This window comes from Lolium perenne, chromosome 2, assembly GCF_019359855.2.
Source record: "Lolium perenne isolate Kyuss_39 chromosome 2, Kyuss_2.0, whole genome shotgun sequence".
Lineage (NCBI taxonomy): Eukaryota > Viridiplantae > Streptophyta > Magnoliopsida > Poales > Poaceae > Lolium > Lolium perenne.
In genome coordinates this window covers 98753965-98759740 of record NC_067245.2, presented here as the reverse complement: position 1 = coordinate 98759740, position 5776 = coordinate 98753965, and positions in this window count along the sequence as shown.

Genomic DNA, 5776 nt, shown 5'->3' with positions numbered 1-5776 from the left:
TGAGAAGTATTCCCACTCGATACAAGGCTTAGGCTAGCAAGGTTGTTTGAAGCAAACACAAGTATGAACCGGTACAGCAAAACTTACATAAAAACATATTGCAAGCATTATAATACTCTACATTGTCTTCCTTGTTGCTCAAACACTTTTACCAGAAAATATCTAGACCTTAAGAGAGATCAATTATGCAAACCAATTTTAACAAGCTTTACGGTAGTTCTCCACTAATAGGTTTAAACTACATGCAAAAACTTATGATCTACTTGAGAGCTCAAAACAATTGCCAAGTATCAAATTATCCAACACATATGAGGCATTTTCTGTTTCCAACCAAATAATAAGTATTGTAGCTTCCAACTTTTATCATTGAACATTAAAAGTAAAACGAAGAACAAGTGTTCACATGAAAAAGCGGAGCGTGTCTCTCTCCCAAACAAGGATTGCTAGGATCCGATCTTATTCAAACAAAAACAAAAATAAAAGCACACAGACGCTCCAAGTAAAGCACATATGATGTGACCGAATAAAAATATAGTTTCAGGGGAGGAACCTGATAAGTTGATGAAGAAGGGGATGCCTTGGGCATCCCCAAGCTTAGACGCTTGAATCTTCTTAAAATATGCAGGGATGAACCACGGGGGCATCCCCAAGCTTAGACTTTTCACTCTTCTTGATCATATATCATCCTCCTCTCTTGACCCTTGAAAACTTCCTTCACAACAAACTTCTCATAAACTTCATTAGAGGGGTTAGTACTCAAAAAATTTGAATCCACCTTGGTCCTGTAGTGGCACATTGCAAGAACTCAATAAAACATTAGCTATAGCCCTCTACGTCTAGAAAACCTCGCTTAAAGTCCACAAGAGACAATGCAAAAAACAGAGACAGAATCTGCCAAAACAGAACAGCCAGTAAAGACGAATTTTAATAAAATAATTCCGTTGCTCAAATCAGAAAACTCAAAACTAATGAAAGTTGTGTACATATCTGAGGAACACGCACGTAAATTGGCATAATTTTCTGAGTTTCCTACAGAGAATTGGACCAAGATTCGTGACAGATAGAAATCTGTTTCTGCGCAGAAATCCAAATCTAGTATCAACCTTCGATTAGAGGCTTCACTTGGCACAACAAAACACAAAACTAAGATAAGGAGAGGTTGCTACAGTAGTAAACAACTTCCAAGACACAAATATAAAACAAAGTACTGTAGCAAAATAACACATGGGTTATCTCCCAAGAAGTTGCTTTCTTTATAGCCATTAAGATGGGCTCAGCAGTTTTAATGATGCACTCGCAAGAAATAGTATTTGAAGCAAAAGAGAGCATCAAGAGGCAAATCCAAAACACATTTAAGTCTAACATGCTTCCTATGCAAAGGAATCTTGTAAATAAACAAGTTCATGAAAAGCAAAGTAACAAGCATAGGAAGAGAGAACAAGTGTAACTTCAAAATTTTAAGCACATAGAGAGGTGTTTTAGTACCATGCAAATTTCTACAACCATATTTTCCTCTCTCATAATAATTTTCAGTAGCTTCATGAATAAACTCAACAATATAGCTATCACATGCAGCATACTTTTCATGATCCACAAACTCATAATTTTTATCAATCTCAAGAATAGTGGAATTAAAACTTTCAAACTTACTTTTATTAATAATATAACAAGGTAGTTGATCAATCTCAAGAGATATGGGACTCATAGAATAAGTCAAGAACTCTCCAATCCCATTTTCATTAGTAGTACAATTAATATTCTCAAGTAACATAGGACCATCATCTAGAGCTTTATCATAAACATTTGCTAAACAAAATTCTTTAATACCATGCATTTCAACATCAGGCACAAACAAAGAATTATCATAAGATTTATCAAAGTAGCATGGATTATCATATATAACAGTAGCATAATTATTCTCACAAGTATTACCAATAGGTACTATTTCAAGAAAATCCACAGGAACATAACATTCAACCTCTTTCGGTAAGCATGGAGGACAATCAAATAGTGTAAGAGATAAAGAGTTACTCTCATTAGAAGGTTGGCATGGGTAGCTAATCCATTCTTCCTCCTTTTGTTCGTCGCTCTCCTCTTCTTTTTCATCCAATGAGCTCTCAGGTTCATCAATTTCCTCCTCTTTTTCATCCAATGAGCTTTCAGGTTCATCAATTTCTTCTTCCACCGATTCCTGCAAATTGTGAGTGCATTCTTGTGCATTAATGTGTCTCTCTTTATAATCAATGATATAAGGATTATTACCGAAGCATTCTATGCAACAATTAAGGATAGAAGAGACATAATCTTTAAGGTCCTTACAAACAACACAAGTTTCATAATTCTCAACCATGAAGGATTCGATCTCAGAGGCTCCCATAAACACGACAAATTGTTCTACCTCTTCGAACCCATAATGAATATAGCAATTCCGATTATAGTTCTTAATTAAAAATTCCTCACTAAAGCCACATTAAAATTTAAGATGTTTATCCTGTTGAGAGCAACAGTTTATATCATGGCGTCTAAGCAAGATTCTAGCAATTGTATTTAATTTCTCTATCATAGCACTCATTATTTTACCAGTTCTTGATTCTCTATAATTATTATAACATTCTATAAGCTCCAAGTAGGTTGTAGGTTCTCCCATAACAGCAGTTTTTAATTTTTAGGTTTTTCAAATTTTTATGGATTTTTGAGTATATGAGGAAAATAAAACAAAACTGAAATAAACTAGACAAAAGTAAACTAAGCAAAGTAATACTAGACAGAAATAAACTAAGTTCAAATAAACTAGACAAAAGTAAACTAAGCAAAACAAAATAAAACAAATTAAAAACAGAGAGAGAGGTAGAGTGTACTCCCCAGGTGAACTTATGAGTAGAGCTATGCCTCCCCGGCAACGGCGCCAGAAAACAGTCTTGATAACCCACAAGTATAGGGGATCGCGATAGTCTTCGAGGGTAGTATAACCCAAATTTATTGATTCGACACAAGGGGAGGTAAAGAATACTTATAAGCCTTAACAACTGAGTTGTCAATTCAGCTGCACCTGGAAAAGCACTAGCAACAGGGGTGATGTGAAAGTAGCAGTAATATGAGAGCAAATGTGAGTAACAAAGAATACGTGCAAAGTAATAGCAATATGAGAGCAATGGCACCAGAGAATAGTTGATACTACTTCCAATGACATGTAGAACAAGTATATTATGATGAGAGATGGACCAGGGTTCCCAGCGATCTACACTAGTGGTAACTCTCCAATAACAAGTGTTGGGTGAACAAATTACAGTTGGGCAATTGATAGGAATCAAAGCATTAAGCTAGAACATCAAGATTATTAATTATGTAGGCATGTTTTCCGTATATAGTCGTACGTGCTCGCAATGAGAAACTTGCACAACATCTTTTGTCCTACCAGCCGGTGGCAGCCGGGCCTCAAGGGAAACTACTGGATATTAAGGTACTCCTTTTAATAGAGTACCGGAGCAAAGCATTAACACACCGTGAAAACATGTGATCCTCACATCACTACCATCCCCTCTGGTTGTCCCGATTTCTGTCACTTCGGGGCCATTGGTTCCGGACAGTGACATGTGCATACAACTTGTAGATACAATCTAAGCAATAAGTATAGAGCTCAAATCTAAGATCATGCCACTCGGGCCCTAGTGACAAGCATTAAGCATAACAAGATTGCAGCAACAATAACTTCACAAACTTTATAGATAGACTAATCATAATGTATCATCCATCGGATCCCAACAAACACAACACCGATTACATCAGATGGATCTCAATCATGTAAGGCAGCTCATGAGATCATTGTATTGAGGTACATGGAGGAGAGAATACCGACTAGCTACTGCTAGAACCCGTAGTCCATGGGGGAACTACTCACGGAGCATGGCGGAGGCGGTGGCGTCGATGGAGATGGCTTCCGGGGGCACTTCCCCGTTCCGGCAGGGTGCCGGAACAGAGTTCTGTCCCCCGAATTGGAGTTTCGCGATGGCGGCGGCGCCCCTGGAGTCTTTCTGGAGTTTCGTCAATTGGTACGGTGTTTTTAGGTCGAAAGGGATTTTATAGGCGAAGAGGCGGCGCAGGGGGGCACCTGGGGGCTCCACACCCTAGGCCGGCGCGGCCAGGGTCTGGCCCGCGCCGCCTTATGGTGTGGTGGCCCCCTGGCCCCTCTCCGACTATTCTTCGGTGTTCTGGAGCCTTCCGGGAAAAATAGGAGGTTTGGCGTTGATTTCGTCCAATTCCGAGAATATTGCCCGAACAGCCTTTCTGGAACCAAAAACAGTAGAAAACAGAGGCGGCACTGTGGCATCTCGTTAATAGGTTAGTTCCGGAAAACGCATAAAAACATCATAAAGTGCAAGCAAAACATGTAAGTATTGTCATAAAACAAGCATGGAACGACAGAAATTATGGATACGTCGGGGACGTATCACGCGCCATTAATACAATCATTGCTCGTTGCCAGCCACGCTTCACACAAACACTTATCCTCGTCGTCGACGAAGCCTTGTGTCCTGCGGCTCTTCCCCTTCTTCTTCGTAGAAATGTCAGGCTGTGTTGGCGCGTCGTCGACAGACACGGGTGTCGGCTGCGTCTGCTGAGTGGCGAACAGTGTCGTCGTGGTGAACAGACAGATGCCATGGGATGGCTTGAGTTAGGGCCGAATGTGCGCTAGAGGATTCAGGGGAGGGTTTTGGTAACACTAGGATGAATTCCGGATGGAATACCGGTATCCTTATTGATGAACTAGGCCTTGGCCAGAGGTTGAAGAAGCACAGTACAAGCACTACCTCTAACTTGGGATCTCTCTGCTGCCTAATCAGTTGCCCCGCGCAAGGGTGTGCCCCCTCTCCTTATATAGGGGAGAGGGTGGCTTACAGGGGAAGAAACCCTAATGGCATCTTTGACTAGACAAACTACTTTACAAAGCCACTTTGGCCCAGCTGGCACCGGCTATGACTTTAATCAGGGGGTGGTGACCTCCGCCGGTATCTTTTACGTCATCTTCTGCTTTGGCGCCAGAGCTTCGTTTAAAGCTGAAGTGCTTCGCTCATCCTTGTCCTCTGGTCCTTAAGAGAATCTTTGACCGGACTGCCGACGTGTTGCCCATGTCGGTACTCCGGTATCTTCTTAGCCTTTTCCGGTATACCCCTCCTGGGATACTGGTATAATTTCACTTAAGCACGAACTCAACTTCATTATCCGGAATAACCTTTAAACCGGTACCTCAATAGCCTAAACAAAGCTAGTTTGCCATGCTTTTGGCATACCGGGGGTCATCCCCCCAACAAACAGCCGTGCGGTTCCAATGTCCTCCGCATCTTGCGTTGCTGCCCAGTCATCATGCGGGCCAGTCTCGGCCTGATCACCGCGAACGAAGCCGCCGCCGTAGATAATGGCCTGGATTTCTGAGTCATGGCAGTCCTTCCAATAGGCCTACGAATGACCGACATCAAACACATGATACACGACACTCGCACACATTGATAGAGCTCACGTACCGGGTCGTCCATCGTCGGGGCAGGCAGCGCCATTTCATCGAACAGGATGCGGGGTTGTGGCATGCTCTTCTCTGGTACCTGGCGCGTCTTCTGTGTCGCGCCCGGGCAGGAGTCACCGCTTCTAGGCACCCGGTTGAGGTCGGGAACCGCCGCCCCGTTGAATTGCTCCGCCGCCCCGGTCAACTTCACTGGCGGTAGGCCGGAGGAGAACCGCGACGCCGGTGGCCCTGCAAGGAAGCGGGAGTTTTAGGACGCAG